The sequence below is a fragment of the Sciurus carolinensis genome, unplaced genomic scaffold (assembly GCF_902686445.1).
Source record: "Sciurus carolinensis unplaced genomic scaffold, mSciCar1.2, whole genome shotgun sequence".
In the NCBI taxonomy this organism is placed as follows: Eukaryota; Metazoa; Chordata; class Mammalia; order Rodentia; family Sciuridae; genus Sciurus; species Sciurus carolinensis.
The window spans coordinates 933,031-950,549 of NW_025920154.1; the positions used below are offsets into that span (position 1 = coordinate 933,031).

A 17,519-nucleotide genomic window follows, 5' to 3' on the forward strand; every position below is an offset into this window, starting at 1 on the left:
TAGGTTAAAAATCTCTTATTCTCATCACTTATTCTGTTACTCAACTTGTTCCAAATTTGGCTCTTGGGAGATCCTTCATATTAATCCTGAGTTCTTTTCCCATGCTCCATCATTTTTGTTTTGTTTTTATAGCCTCACTGAAATGTATTACATACCATTTAATTCATCCATTTTAAGTACATAATCCAATGACTTTTAATAAATGTGTACAGTTAAGCACCAAAATCCAGTTTTAGACTATTTCCATTACTCCCAAAGTTTCTTGATGACCATTTGCAGTCAATTCCTGCTCCAATATCCAACCTGGTATAAATATTTATTTTCTGTGTCTTTAGTTATCTTGTTGAAAGTTAACATATTTATGGAATGAAGTAACAAGTAGTTTTATGAGTCCGATTTTTTTTAAATATTTTTTTTCAGATGTCAATGAACATTTATTCATTCATTTACATGTGGTCCTGAGGATCAAACCCAGAGCCTCACATATGCCAGGAAAGCACTGTTCTACTGAGCCATAACCCCAGCCCAAGTCTGATTTCTTTTACTTAGCATAATATTTTGAAGCTCATTCCTGTTATTATTTTCTTTCTTTTTAAATTGCTGAACAGTACTCTGATCTTACCATATCTTAAGCATTTCCTTATTTTTGGCACCACAGTGTTTGAGGTTCATCTTCTGTTTTCCCTTTTCCAGGCCTGGAACCAACCATTTCTCACTGTATCCCTGGTTCTTCTTACTTATTCATTGCATTTTTATTTCAATTCCATTTTTCAAATCTAGAGGTACTAACTGGTCCCTTTTTAACTATGTTTGTTCTTGAAATGTTATTAGTTAGGGTAGACAGTAAGACCCCATAAACAAAGAAATCCTAAAATACATTGGCTTGAATATTATATTTAATAACGTGTTATTTTAGTACTGTTTCCTTTTCACGTAACAGTCTAGAAATAAGCAGTGAACAGCTGGAAAGGCAACTCAATAACAGACTTTCACTATATCCAAATTTGAGTCAGCTATCAGTACACAAGAAGGAGAAACAGTGGGGAATACACAGTCATTCTTTCTTTTTTTAATTTTCTTTTTTATTGTACTTTTAGATGGTCCCAACACCTTTATTTTACTTATTTGTTTTCATGTGGTGCTGAGGATGGAACCCAGTGCTTCACACATGCTAGATGAATGCCTTAGCATTGAGCCATAACCTCAATCCCAGGCATTCTTTCTTAAGGCTAACACTGAAGTGTCAAATGACTTCTGTTCACAATCCATTGTCAGAACCTTAACAGAAGCCAAAACAACCTTCAAGGGAAGTTAGTGAACACAGTTCCCAATATGACAAGTTATATATCTATACAATTAAGACAGTTTGTTACCTTCTAAGACAAGGATAAAAAGTAATTTAGTGTCAAGTTTCCAAATCAGTCCATTACAAACAATACCATCCTTTATTGACAAATGCATATGAATAGTTTTACATTACATCAATAACATTCAAGTAGAAACATTTTCCAGAATTTCCACTTGGCCATTAGCTCCCTCACTTTATCAGTATCTTTTCCTCTCTACAGGTTACAACTTTCTTAAAGGAAAAGAATATGCAAGGAGCTCAATGAAAGTATACTATTTTTCAAAAGTAATAGCTAACATTTATTAAGCAATGTATTTTACATATGTACTGCCATTGAAATCTCACAAAAATAAAGCCTTATGAGGCCAACTTATCTCATAAATAAAAAAACTAAGGTTTAGAGAGCTTGTGTCACTTACCCAAAACCATATAATTAATAACCCAATTCTAAGCTCTGGGTCACTCTATTTTAAAATGAACATTTTTACCACACTTTAAATTCTTCTAAACTCAGAGTACATCTTAAGATTTTTGGCTATTACAAAAGCTGTAGTAGCACTACTAAGTGACAATAATGAGGCAATTGTAATTCCCTATGGGTGCATAAAACTTGTAGAATTTGAGGTGGAAAAAAAATCCTACAGACAATTCTGACATACTCTTAACTAAAAACCAAACAATTTCGAAGAGAGAGTAAGGGGGAGGGATAATTATCAACATTTTCAAAATGTACATCAAAAGCTGGTCAATGCAGCAGAATGATGGTCCCCAACTTAAGATGATCCAACTTGTGATTTTTTTGTTTACAAGTGCAAAAGTGATATGCATTCATTATGAAATGAACTTAAAATTTTGATCTTTTCCCAGGTTAACAATAGGTGGGAAGATATTCTCTTGAGATGGTGGGCAGTAGCAGCCAATCAGAGCTCCCAGCCAGCCACAAGATCACAAGGATAAACAACAAATGTTTCTATGTTGTACTTTCAATTGCTAAGCAATCATGTTTGAGAAAGTAGGTGCACTGCATACACTTTTTAAACTTTATGTTCAACTTCCAAGGGGTATCAGGAGGCAACATCATAGCAAGGAAAGGAGCAGGTGTAATTGCAAACCCGACTTAAAAACTCTGCATTCATAGTTCTTGATTCTTCTTAAAAACACAGCATAAAGACTCTGTGTATAAAACCTGAATATCAATGATGATTAAGTCAAAAAGCAATTCAGAAGAGTTGGAATCTAAGTGTAAGGAATATTTGCAATTCCTTAACCAATTTATTTCACATATATTTCCATTTTCAGGTATGTGCAAGTTATAAATAATACGATATATATCATTAGTTGTGATAAAGTTCAGAGAAATATAAAAGTTGTAAATGGTAAAAAGTTTTGGCAGTAAGTTTTTCTTTGAAGTAGTATATGAAATACAACATGCTAAACAAAACAATATTTATTAATTCACTATAAGAAACCTTATCATCAAACTCCACTACATCATCAAAGAAATTTGGTTCCCTTCTCCAACTCCATTTTCTGACCAAGAACTTAATGCAGTTTGTAGAATAAACAATCTGATGATTAACTCAACATTACAGCACTGCCATTTCCCTGACATTTTTTCAGATTCAGAAAGTGTAATGTTTTTCTGCTAAATTTCCAATTTACCCAGCTATTGATTTTCTTTTTCTTTTTTGTGATGCCTTTACCATTAAGTTATACCCCCAGTGGCAATTTTTCTTTACATCTTAACCTATCTACAATTAGGAAGGGAGAGGTAAGAAGTAAAAATATTTTAGTTGTTGAAGTTACTTTCTTAAGTGATCATTACTACCATGAAGATTTTTAGTAACAATTTCACTTATTTCTATGAGCATTTCTTGCTACTCAGAATTCTGGTGTTTCTAAGCTTGCTTAATTTCTTTCTTTTTTAAATTTGTGATACTGGGAATGAAACCCTGGGCCTTGCACATGCTAAGCAAGTGCTGTACCACTGAGTCACATCTCTGGTCCTTTTTATTTTTTATTTTGAGACCGGGTCTCACCTAAGTGGCCAAGGCTGACCTCAAACTTGTGATCCTCCTGCCTTAGCCTCTTGAGTAGCTGGGATTACAGGTGTGCACCACCACACCTGGCTTCTAAATTTTCTTGATTGGGCAAATTTATTACAAATAAAAAGTTAAAATAATGTAATTAAAGTTACACTAATATAATCTATACTATCAAAAATGAGATGAATAGCATGAATTAGATAAATTCTCTTCATGGCTCTTCAAATTTTATCCTTCTGAAAGTTATCTAATAAATTATCTAATAAATTATTCTCATTTTTCTCCTTTACTAAGTTGTTTAAAGGAGGCCAGTAGGACAAAACCATAAAAATTTCATATTCATTAGTAAGTACTGAAATATGAGATATTTTAGAAAGCAAGAATGTAGAAATAGCACTACAACTAGAAAGCAAATGGGAAATTCTCAGTTATAAGACAGACTAATCAATATTTTAAAATAAAGGATCTGAAATTTATCAAGTCGGAAGAAAGTACTTGTAACCCTGTTCAAATATTTGTTCCTGTCCTTCCATAATGCATGCTTTCCTTTGTAGATTTGGACAAACTCCCTCCCTTGTGAGCATCACTATCTAAAGTTGACAGACCAAAGATTTATTTTCAAACATGGATCACGATGGAATATAAAGTTGATTCAATTTCTGCTATGCTACTCCCACAAAAATATTCCTGAAATTATTTTCTCAGGTATAGTTAGTACACTGATTAAAAGATAAAATTATCAGCCAAAAAATTTGAACTATTACCCTAAATATTTTTAGAGCTGTTTTACCTAATTTGTCTATATTTATGATCTCTTTCTCACATTTTATGTCATACTAACAGTTGAAAATATAGCTTCTAAACTTTTCTCCTAACTTTATTGAATTATAATTGATAGTTCAAAATTACAGCACTGTAATAGCTAAGTTGCAACCTTGATATTTTGGCTGGTCTGTTTTTTTGTTTTTTGTTTTGTTTTTTGTTTTTTGTTTTTTTTTTTGAGACAGGGTCTCACTATATTGCTTAGGACTTTGCTAAATTGCTGAGGCTGCTGGCCTTGAACTTGTGATTTCAATCTCCTCAGTGGCTGGGATTACAGGTGTGTGATACTATGCCCAGCTGATAATTAGATTCTGATACACATATATACATTGTGAAATATCTACCACTAACTAATTAACATATCCATTACCTCACGAATGTAATTACATTTGTTAAAATTCCTAAACTTTCATACCATACAGAACAGGATAAGTGTTTTAGTTTACACTGCTCGAACTCTGACCATAGAAGTATAAAGAATAATTGGTGTCATCATACATGGTAGCATAATGCCTTGAACTTGTCATGTATTTAGAGATATTTAGAAAACCAATGACTACTAGTGAATGTTTTCCTTCAAACATTAGATCTGGCTCATCAACAATTCCAGCATAACTAGGAATAAAAAATGTATTTGGATGTCTTTTATTTACACGAAGTGATGAACTACTTATCTGAACAACATAATTCACTTTCAGAAGCTAAAACCATTTAAAAGAGTCATACCTTATCCTTCTCTTTGCTATATACACAGAACCACCAGCTTACGTAGATGTGTCTAAGTCCTATGAGAAGTCAAAAGAAAAGGACATCTGAAAAAAGATTTTGAAGTGCCTTAAATAGGAGTCTAGAAAAACTGACGTGAAAAACAACTCATTTTATGCTCCTTTTTAAAAAACATTGGATATGTTGTACTTTAAAGAAATAACTTGCCATAAGTAATTTGTGCCCATGTTAGAAACTCTTCTAAAGTTACTTTTCAAATAGTCTAACAGGAGAGTTTTTCTATAGAAGTAATGAAAATTACTAGCATAGAAAGTGTCAACAGGGCTGGGGATGAGGCTCAGCGGTAGAGATATTACCTAGCATGCACAAGGCCTTTGAGTTTAAGCCCCAAAACTGCAAGAAAAGGACAAGGATGGAAGGGAGAAGAAGGGAAGGGAGAAGAAAAAAGGAAGGAAAAGAGGAGGGAACAGAAAGGAGTGAGTCATTAAAACAAAAGGGCATGTGGTACAAATATAAATATATGGCATTAAAGCTCTTACAAAAAGGTTTACTAAGCTTTAGAATTTTAGTTATATCAACTGGATGATATTTTGATGGCACAGAGTAAGTAGAGCTTAATAAGCACGATGGAGGCCTGGCCTAAACCAGAGGGGTGGGAAGGAAGTGGGCTCCACTGGGACCAGCTTGAACCTGTGCTGCTTGGGGTGTGGGCAGGGCATAGCTGAGGGGGCGGGGTCAGGACTGTCCCTGAGGGAAGTGAGGTCACAAAGCCCCTGGGGACCGGTTTTCCTGGCTCCCCACTCTCCTCTGGAATTCTATTACAAGTTTGGACTCCCACCCAAAGTCTGGTATCCGCAGCCTGTTTTCCTGACTGGGCAGGATGTAGTTACCAAAGTAGTTTTGGTGCGATGCAGGGGCCAAGGGTTGTCCCTCAGTCTTACTGGGACCTGGGTCTGGAAAAAATATTCAGGGTTTGTGCCAGCATTGCTTGAAGATGAAAGACCAGGCCCTAATCCTGATACCTTTCACTGGGAGCTGGTAATATGTGCAGCTATGGGATTTTTTACTGTTCTCTTGTTTTTGTGGAGAAGTGTTCAGTCTGTTAGAAAGCAGGCATTATGTGGAAAGAGAAAAAAAAAGCTTGCTCTAAAACTTTCTGAACTAATTGAAGAAAAATGTAAACTACTTGATAAAGTTAGCCTTCTTCAAAAAGAGCATGAAAGCTTACAGTTATCTTTAAAGGATGCCAATTGTGAGAAGGCATCAAAAGGAGTGCAACATTTGGAGATAATACATGAAATGCTGAATAGTTCCAAATCTAAACTTGAGGATAAAATACTCTTTTTAGAAAAAGAGCTAAAAGAAGAGAAATCTAAACATTCTGAACAGGATGAATCGACGGCAGATATGGCAAAATGGGTAAAGTCCCTAGAACAGGAATCAAAATCCCTCAAATCAAAAGTAGCTGAAGCTAAAACAACCTTCAGAATTCTTCAAATGAATGAAGGAGGACTGAAGGTAGCAATGAAAGAGGCTTCAAATGAAAATTCCCAACCGCAGGAAAGTTAGAAATGCCTTTTACAAGAAGTTGAAGAATGGAAGGAAAAAGTGAGTGACCTTAATAAACAGAAAATAGCATTTGAAGACTCTAAAATACAAGCAGAACAAGTTCTGCATGATAAAGAAAATCACATTAAGTCTCTGACCAAACGCTTGCTAAAGATGAAAGATCAGGCTCCTGTGCTTGGAGAAGACCTAACAGATGATGGTAACTTGGAGCTGGAGATGAAGAGTGAATCAGAAATTGGTGCTCACTTATGTAATCAGCCAAAAGAAGCTATGAAGGAACTGGTTTATGCTGCTGAGTTAAATGCCTCTTTATAAGCCTTAGAAAGAGAAGGAAATCAAATTTATACTTTAGTATCTGAAGTACATAAAAGAAGGTCTTATAGAACGTATTAAAAATCTTCAGACTGAACAAGAATCTTTGCAGTCAGAAAATACACAGTTTGAAAATGAGACTCAGAAGCTTGGACAGAAATTTAAAGTAAAGATGGAACAATATCAAGAAAATGCAATGAAACTCCACAGGAAATTAAAAGTAGTGGAAAAGTGCCAGTTAGAAGAAGAGGAGAGGTTTTCCAAAGGTGATAAAAAGATCAGCCATGCAGCTGAAGAGCTGGAGACCTATAGAAAGCGAGCCAAAGATCTTGAGGAAGAATTGGATGCAACCGCTCATTATTATCAGAGGCAGAGTACTTCCTATGAGGAAAAAGCAAGTGATAATGCCTTGGCAGCTTGGAGTGCTGAAAAAAACCTCAAGTATTTAAAGGTAGTAAATGCTCACAATGGACAAAAATTAACTGAAATAAGAGTTTAAATTCAAACTTTTAGAAGAAGATCCTTGTGCACTTGATGTTTTGAATACAGCATTTGCCAGAGGGCAGTCCCCATATGGTCCCTCACCATTGAGTGGACCTTCATGTTAAATGAGAGTTTTTCCTTTGGAAAAGAAGGGTCCACTCAGATTGTCACCTTTACATCCAGAGGAAGGAGGAAGAAGCTCAGGAGGTCCAGAGGATCCTCTGGGCTATCAAATTAGCAATGAAAGAAGAGAATCTAGCTATGATACGGTAACTGATCCTCATAGAGCACCTGCTGACACTGGGCCCCTGTCATCGCCACGGGAACTAGAAGGTAAGAGGATGATCTCTGCACCAGGCCGACCATATTCTGATCCACCTTCTCTTCCACAAAGGCAAGATGGATATTATTCTAATTATGGTAGACCACTGGAACCAGAACTCAGAAATGTTAATATGCTTTCTTTGGATAAAGTGGACGGGTCTGTGTCTTCAGAAATGGAATCCAGTAGAAATGATACCAAAGATGATCTTAATAATTCAAATGTGCTAGATTCATCTGTCCCTGCTGAAAACCAAGCAAGTGGCAGTGGCTTTTCTTTTCACCTCTTGCTCCAATCAGAGGTCTAGTGCTTCCAATGGATCCAAGAAATCAGTTCGTGGGAAGAGCACCTTTTTTCCCTCCAACTCCTCCAAGAAACGTGAGTGGAGAAATCAGAGGTCCATTGTTTCCAATGGATCCAAGGAATGAGTTCATGGGAAGAGCACCTTTTTTTCCCTCCACCTCCTCCGAGAAACATGAATGGAGAAGTCAGAGGTCCATTGTTTCCAATGGATGCAAGGAATCAGTTCATGGGAAGAGCACCTTTTTCCCCTCACCTCCTCCAAGAAACAGAATGGAGGAGTCAGAGGTCCACTGTTTCCAATGGATGCAAAGAATCAGTTCATGGGAAGAGCACCTTTTTTCCCTCCACCTCCTCCGAGAAACATGAATGGAGAAATCAGAGGTCCACTGTTTCCAAAGGATGCAAGGAATCAGTTCATGGGAAGAGCACCTTTTTCCCCTCACCTCCTCCAAGAAACAGAATGGAGGAGTCAGAGGTCCATTGTTTCCAATGGATCCAAGGAATGAGTCCATGGGAAAAGCACCTTTTTTTTCCCCTCATCTTCTCCAAGAAACTTGTGAGGAGCATCTTGAGAATATTTTCCACCTGGCCCACCAATGCGTCCAATCCAATGCCAAATGTCTATTCACTGAGGCATTTTCCTCATTATCCTCTGCCACGAGTTGAATTTTACCCCCTACCCCCACATTCTGAAAGTAGAAGTGAGTTCCCTTCAGGGTTGATTCCACCTTCAAATGAGCCTGCTACTGAACATCCAGAACCACAAGAAACCTGACAATATTTTTGATCTCTCTTCAAAATGACTTATCTCTTATTTTTAGTTTAAGTAACTGCTTTTAGTTAAGTGATTATATTTTTGCTCCAACCAAAGCTTAATTAAATTAGAATTCTGATAATATTGTATAAATAAAGATGATTTCAATATGAATCTTATGAGTAAATTATTTCCATTTTATTTTATAGTATAACTTTTAATTTGATTAATCCACTATTACTTAAACAACAATGGTAGTTTTATATACATAATCTTGCAGTTGGGGATATTTTAAACGCCAAAGACTGTGCCTTTACGCCAAGAAATATATTTACTATGATTATAGCAAATGTGAAAATACCTTTATGAAATATTTTAATTGTTTTGAAGTCTTGTTTGGCATTGGTGATACTAATAAAATCAGTATTTCCATTATAAAAAGAATAACTAGAGCATTTTTTTTTTTTTTTGAGGTGCTGGGAATTGAACTCAGGACCTTGTGCTTGCTTATAACTAGAGCATATTAAGAGTAAATAAGAAAACATGACTGAACATGTCATTTAACAGGAGATTTCAAAAACAAAAATTTTATTTTAGGAATTGGAAACCACATTAAATTTAAGGTTACTCTATCCCCATTTTCCCTTATATCTTCTTTATTTTATGCCCATTTTCATAAAATTTTAAGATTTGCATTCTGCTGTGGTTCACTGATATGGGGAGTGACCTAGTCTTTGTTTTGCTTTCAGGGAGACTTTAGCTATATATACAATATTTTAATTTTTAAAGAGTTTTTTAAATGTTACTTGAAAAAAAATTTCAAAGCGTTTCAGTAAGTTTTGAGGTATGAACTGATAAAATGAAAACAGAGGTGAGAGGGAATTAAGTACATTTCAGCAGAACTAGATATAATATCCATGCACATGAATCCGTAAGTAAAAAAAAAAAGAAACAAACAAAAAAAAGCAAAAGGACTAAGGAAAGATTAGGATTAGGGAGATATGTAGCAACAACTAGAGGAAAAAAGCATGAAGTGGGCAGAAAAGTAGGAAGAAAAGGCCTGGCAACTGGTATACTGATCCAGCCCTCAATGGTGGTTCAACAGTATAAATAAAAGAGTGGCAGCTTAGTGGGAAAGTACTTAGCAACTCTGTTTACACAGACAACAAAGTGCCACTAGAATGGCAAAATGAACCCAGCAAGGCCAATTAACCCTTTCACCTTAGTGTTTTATATTAGTTATCTTACTTACTGTGCCTCTGTTGATCTATACTGCTATGTTAGGACCAAATGCAATTATAAATCATTGTTACATGTATTGATGAATTCTGCCAATTTCACAAAGCACATCCATTTTATTTAGTGTTCTGAATACCTTCTTTTCTACTCTCATCTGATTTTAATTAAGAAACACTTTCAAAGGAAGAGAAGTTATCCCTATGCTTAAACATGTCCTTCATTAATTATGAATTGAATATTAAGTTTTTTGGCTTAAAGTATTTTTAAAGTGTTATATTCACCTCAAATTTCCTCTAGATAAATTAGGGAAAGATTTGAGAAAGAATAACATATATAGATGGGCAAAAATGTAATAAAGAAATACTAAAATTTGCTGATCTGGCGTGTCTATAGAAACTAAAATATGAATTAAGTTAAAAATTCTGAAAGAAAAATAATTTTCCCACACTAGGAAACCCAAGCAAAGACATATGGTTCAAAAAGGTACAGATATTGCTATATCTCTTCTGAATTCTCTAATTTTGGGAGTCAGTTTTGGGTTTCAACTTAGAACTGACTCTCAGAGCGGAAGACCAAAGTACATACACCCAGAAGCCAATAGTCAATTACTATGATTTTTTTCCCATTAAGTGAAAGCATCCTAATACACCCAATAAAATATTTACATTAAAAGTCAGGAGGCTTATATTCTGTAATCTTACATATGATCATTACATCATTCTCAATCACCACTTTCCCATCTGGATAATGAGGGTTTATAATGGGTCATTTCTCTCTTTGGGAAAGATAGGATTGTCTAATATAAAAATTCCTTGAAAAATCTAAAGAAAACTTGTCATTTTTTTTTCCAAAGTGACATGGAGGGAAAAAAATCCATGCCCAAGATGGTTTTTACATTCCATATATCAAACCAAACATTAGATAATATTTAACTGCAAATGGGTACTAGGAATTAAACCCAGAGGCACTTTACCACTGAGACATATACCCAGCCCCCCCCCCTTTTTTTTTTTTGAGACAAGGTCTTGATAAGTTGGCTGAGGGCCTAAGTTGCTTGAGCCTCAGAAGTCACTGGAATCACAGTAGTGCACCACCACACTAGGTTGTTTCTGTTTTAATCTAAATGGGGATGTCCATGTTCTACATAGGAGCACTTACTTTATTATATAATTTAGATAAGCTTCAATAATTTTCTGCCTAAAATTCTTCTGTTCTAAATTTCTTCCATCTTTTTCATTCCTCAGCAACTAAATATATATGAAGAAATATATTTTTCTTAATTAACTTTTTAATTACTTAGTAATTTTAATAAGTAATACAATATTGAAGAATAAGAGTTCCCTAGCCACTTGCCACCCTGAAACATCTACATCAAAAAGAGGCAAATTTGAACAGAAAGAAACACAACATGCAAACTCTTGAAGAATTTTCATTATTTCTTGAGGCAAGATTTTGTAGTACTGATATTCCTTATATTAGTCAGCTTTTTCACTACTGTGACCAAAAGACCCGACAAGAACAAATATAGGAAGAGAAGTTTTAATTTGGGGTGCTCAATTTCAGAGGTCTCAGTCATAGAAGGCTGACTCCATTCCTTGAGGCTAGCGGTGAAGCTGAACATCATGGCAGAAGAGTGTGGTGGAGGGAAGTGGCTCAAGACATCACATCAGAAAGGAGGGAGGAGAGGGAGAGAGAAAGAGAGCAAGAGGGAGAGCAAGTCAGCTGGAGCTCCAGTCACTAGGAAAAAATATAAACACCAAAGACACGCCCGCAGGGACCCACCTCCTCCAGCCATACCATACATGCCTACAGTTATTACCACGTTAATTCCTATCAGGGCATTAATACACTGATTAGATTAAACTTCTTACAACCTGATCATTTTATCACTAAACTTTCTTGAATTGAGCTTTCGGGGTAACTCCAAATATAGAAACCATGCACTGATAAAGTAAATTTATAGAATCCTTTCCTTTCAGTCAAGTGGGAAAGTCAGCAAGGGAAAAGATCAGTTCACAACTTGATATGACAGGGGAGATCAGCAACATCTTAAACTGGAAGTGCTTTTTGAAAACTTGGGCAATGCTAGGAGACAGCACAAGCAAGCCTAGTATTTACAACCACGTACAGCAGTCTATCAATTGATTATGTTTTGTCTTATAATGCTTCCAATTTATTTCCTACCTGTAAAGAGCAGGAATCGTGTGTTTCTTCAAAAGATTTTATGAAACCTACCCCACAGTTGGGGACTCAGAATGGATAAAGGCATAGGAATAAAAGGGAAAGAGTTTAAAAGACTGTAGAACTCTACACAAAACTACTACTACTGAAAAGAGCCTCTGTGAGACCCAAAGTCTAAAATACTTCATGAAACCACCATTTATTCAAATTCAACAAGTGATATGTGTATACAGTGTTATCAAAAACATATAAGACTATAAAAATACACATGTACAAAATATCAACTCTGGTTAAACATAGTCACTGAGATGTACACATACTAGCAATCACTCAGCATATTGTTGGTTGATTACTGCTACAGCATGTGCTTCTTTAACATAAAGATATATCTTATACATAAATAATAGTAAACAGTGGAATGATGTCCTTATAATGCAGAAATTGTATGAATCCAACTTGACTGTTTTCCCCCAGTACATTCATTTTCTTAAAAATCAAAGACAAGCTTTCTTGCAATTTAAGAACAAAGTCTTAGCAATACATGAACACCTTTATAAAAAATGGTTAAAAGTCTACAGAAGTGCCTTCCATTAATCTAAGTAGTAACTGGTTTAGTGGCTTCAAGAAGAACTTCTATGGTTCCCATGATGGAGAACTATCTAACAAGTTCATGAGTAGAGCTGCTGAAGAAGCTACATAGGGGAAAGCACTGTACTCTGGATAATATGTTGAATTTTTATTCAAATGAACTAAAAGCTAATATCTCTAATATAAGAAGCATAAACACTAGATTTTAAAGGATTTTAGGAACTGACTATGAGAGTAGATGGAAATGCTGATGCAGATTTAATTAATTATTTAGAGTGCTGCTTTTTCTGTTAGTACTTATAAAATTCCATAAATTTAGAAGGCTCTAACCTAGTCTACTTTTTCTGGCTTCTATTTTGCAGAATATAAAGTACATGTGGTATTATAGCAGAAACACTGTTCTTATATCACTTCTATGTAAAGTAAAAAATAATGGATAGAAAGCATATTTATGTTAGAACACCAGGAAAGGAAATATCCTCATTTGCTTTTTTTCTTTTTTCACCATAGGTTTACTGATGAAGCCTTCTGCAAGTCACGTCAAAATGAATAAAAGAACTTTAAGGCCTTTAACTCCCTTCACTGGTTTTGATAATTAAAGCTTTCTGCTCCCAAGATTTTTGCATTTTTCTTATTATGAACATTACAGAGAGTATGTTTATTTGGTATAATTCTCCAGCTTATCTTTCTCAGAATCAGAACATAACAGATTTATGAGATTGGAGAGTCCCTAGGTTATCTAGTCTAATTTTCTACCAAGTGAGAATCCCTTCTATATATATATCTTGTGCTCAACTTGTGCTAGTTACTGAATAGCAGTAAACAAAAATACACACAAATCTAGATATCAAACTATAATATATATTTCCTAGTTCTGTCCTTTGAGAATATGAAAAGGCACTTCAGAGACTTAAGCACATTTAGTGCCTGTATTTTGATACCTAAACTAATTATTCTCCAATAAAAAGAACCAGATATCTTCAGAAAAATGACTGAATCCAGAGCAAGGGCAATGAAATACAATATGAATCCAGAACATCTTATGGTGACAGAAAAAAGAAAATACCCTGAAATATAATAGCGATAAGACAAAGGACACAGAAGCCAAGGTGAAGGAGTTTGCAGAGGTCAAATGTAGTTGGTATGAGGAACACAACAATGACAGAAGTGGAGGAAAATCCACTGAGTAAAATAAAAATTCTTAAGTTCATCCTGATATAAGTAAATGACTAAAGAGTCAGAAAGGACATCTCATCCCTTACAGAATTCCAACTAACAACATTGAATAATGAAAATAGAAACATCACCATTTGACAAATATCATGCCAGTAATGCTTATAGGCAAAAATCATTGAGGGCTGCTAAAATCACTGGGTAAGAGTATTATGAGAAATAGGATATTTGCAAAGTCTGAAAGTACTTTCCATATGGAAAACAAAAACAGAAACACTCCAAATATTAATTTTACAGTAAAGATAAAAAAATGAAAAAATGGCAGACATTTAATCAAGTAATCAAAGTTAATATCATCTGTGATGAGATATATTGTTAAAGGCCACATCATTTTCATGGTATTTGTGATGAGCATCATCTCCCGAATTTAGTCATAAAGGAAATTTTTTTTTTTCCTGAGACAAACCTTGCCATGTTGCCCAGGCTGGCATCCCACTCATAGACTTAAGCAATCTTCCTGTCTCAGTTTCCTCAACAGCTGGGATTATGGGTGTACCCACCAAACCCAGCTCATGAAGAACTTTTAGACAAATCCAAATTGAAAGACATTCTAAAATAACTGTCCAGTACTCATAAAAAGGATCAAGATCAAGAAAGACAAAAATTAAGGTACTATCCCAGAGAGGGGAACATTAATGAGATAAGACAACTAAGTGTGTGATTCTGGACCAGGAAATGGAAGTTAAGGGGATATTGGCAAAACTTGAATAATAACTATACATAAGTTAATAGTATTGAATTAGTGTCAATTTCCTGGTTTTGATAATTTTACTAAGGTTAGGAAAGGCATTTGGGAAAGCTAGGTGAATAATACACCAGCACCCTATTATCTGTGCTATTTTTTAAAGAATGAAATTATTACAAAATGAAACATTTTAAATAAAAGTAGCCTAGAAATGTATTTTTTAGGTTTAACATTTGAAGTCAGGGGTCATACATCTCCTCAGCCTTTCCTTTTCACACTAAATATATTCCTCTTTGGACAAGATTCCCAGAACCTTTACTACATTTGTAGTTCCACTTTTTAAAACTCAGTTGTCAGTAGTCCTCTTAAAGTATGCTACCAGGAACGTTTATAAAATATTGATACAGAATGCATTAATTTCTCATTTTTGGTGATAGAGTAGCTGTATGTTTATTAGTGCAAACTGCAGTGAAATTCTGAAAATAGACTAAACCATACAGTTGGCCTAATTCAACATGCATTCCAATTAAACTTGAGCATTTATTATTACTGAGGTCAAATTAGATCTTCCCATTTTATCCGTGTGCAACTGATTAGTTTAAGTCAATGGTAAAATTATATTTTTACCTTGAACATTCCCATTCTTTCCATTTTAACTCATATTTTACACCATTATGGCAATGTTAGACTATTCTGATGCACAATTCTATCATTAACTTGCCATGTATTAAATATATTACCATTTGCAGTAAGCTACAAATAAAAATCTATAAAGGGGCTGGGGTTGTGGCTCAGTGGTAGAGTGCTTGCCTAGCATGTGTGAGGTACTGGGTTCAATTCTCAGCACCACATAAAAATAAATAAATAAAATAAAGGTCCATTGACAATTAGAAAACTTTTAAAAAAAGAATCTATTAAAACTTTGCTACTGGGGCTGGGGAATAGTTCAGTGGTAGAGAATATGTGTAGCAAGTCTGAGGACCTGGTTTCAACCCCAGCACCAAACAAATAAAATAAAAACTGCCTTGGAGTTGAGATTGGTCATATCAGATTGGACGGCAGGTGATAATCTTAATAATTAGATCAAAGTTTTGGTGGGCCTTTAAAAATAATGTAAGTTTCCCCAAAGAAGATCAATTATTACATGAACAGATATTTACAATCACTAGCCATTAGAGAAGTGCACATCAAAACCACAGCAGGCATCATTTCTTTTCTATCAGGATCATCACCGTTATGGTTTGGATCTCAAACGTTGGTCTTGTGGCCTATGGTTTCCAGGCTGTGGCAGGCCCTTAGGAGGTAGGCCTAAGGGAAGAGAGTCAGGCACTGCAGGCTCGCCCTTCAGGGGGTGGTGTGATCCTGGCCCCTTTCTCTCCCTCTGTTCTTGGCTTCCAAGAGGTGAACAGCTTCCTCCTCCCACACTCCCTGTATGGGGAAAGAAAGGAAGGGAGTGAGGATAGGAATAGGAAAGACAGTAGAATAAATCTAACATGATTTCCCTATGTATGCATATGAAAATACCTAAGTGAATCCTACCATCATGCCCACCCACAAGAATGAGGTTCTAATTAGAATAAGATATATTCCATGCTTGTATAATTTTATCAAAATGGATTCTAATGTCATATATAACTAAGAAGAACCAATAAAATAAAAAAAAATTATATCTCTTTTGCTAACTTGCAATCAATTTCCACTCTAGACAATCACTACTCTGTTTTCTGTCTATACCTTTGCTTTTCCGGGATATTTCATATAAATGAAATCATACAGGGCTGAAGGGGTAGCTCAGTGGTAGAGTGCTTGCTTATCATGAACAAGGCCCTGGGTTCAAGTCTCAGTACTGAATCAGTCTATTAATAAGTGAAATCAAACAACACATAGTCTGGCTTCTTTCTTTCACTTAGCATAATGTTCTTGAGATTCAGCCATGTTGCGAATTATTTTAGAAGTTTTTTTTTTTGTTTTTTTTTTTTTTAATACCAAACATTGAAGAGCATTCCATTGAACATATATACTACATTTGATCTAACCATTCTGGGTTACTAGGCATTTGAAATTGTTTACATCTTTTGGCTAATACGAATAACACATATATGAACACTCATGTTTCATTTCATTTTTGCTTCTCTTTTGTGGATACCTAGGAGGAATTGCTGGGATATGTGCTAAATTTATTTTAACTTAGGTAACAAACAAAACCCGGCCACACTTCCAAAGTGACTGCACCATTTCACATTACCGCTATCAATGTACAGGTGTTACTTTTTCTTCACACTGAGTGCTTTTTACTGTGCATCATGTTAACTACAACCATTCTATTAGGTATGGCTTTAATTTACATTTTTAAGATTCATACAGTCAAATCACCTTTTTAAATGCTTTTCAGCCTCTTGTATCTTTTTGGCCTAAGTGTCTATTAAAGTTTTTTCTCAGATTCTCTTTTAGGTTGAAGTAATTACCTTCTATTTCTAGTTTGTTGAGAGTATGTATTAGGAATAAGTGTTAAATTCTTCCAAATGATTTTTCCTGTGTCTGGGATAACTGTAGATTTTATCCTTTATTCTATTAATACAGTATATTATGTTGATTTTTAGATGTTAAACCAACATTGCATTCCTGGGATAAATCTCCTTTGACCACAGTATGTACTCCATTTTATAAGTTATTGAATTCAGTTTGCTAACAAATTTTTAAAATTATTTTATTTCATTGAGATGGGGTCTTGTTATGTTCCTCAGACTAGTCTCAAACTTCTGGCTCAAGTGATTTTCCTGTCTCAACTTCCTAAGAAGCTGGAGCTACAGGCATGCACCATCATTCCCAGCTACCTTGCTGGGAATTTTTACAAGTGTTTTCATGAGGATTACTGGTCTATAGTTTCTATCTCTAATCTCTTTCTTTCA

The 17,519-nt window shown here is 35.0% G+C and overlaps 1 long non-coding RNA gene and 1 pseudogene across 3 annotated transcripts in view; one reads left to right on the forward strand and one right to left on the reverse strand.

Annotated features, from left to right (window-relative positions):
- Window positions 1–5,849: 5,849 nt before the first annotated feature.
- LOC124974558 (melanoma inhibitory activity protein 2-like) lies at window positions 5,850–8,705 on the forward strand (annotated as a pseudogene).
- A 2,265-nt stretch (window positions 8,706–10,970) lies between these two features.
- Window positions 10,971–17,519, reverse strand: part of LOC124974560 (uncharacterized) — an 84,715-nt gene continuing 78,166 nt past the window's right edge. For all 3 annotated transcript variants that reach the window (XR_007106798.1, XR_007106796.1, XR_007106797.1), the window contains exon 4: window positions 10,971–16,038. This is a non-coding gene — a long non-coding RNA (uncharacterized LOC124974560). The remainder of the gene's footprint in view (window positions 16,039–17,519) is intronic.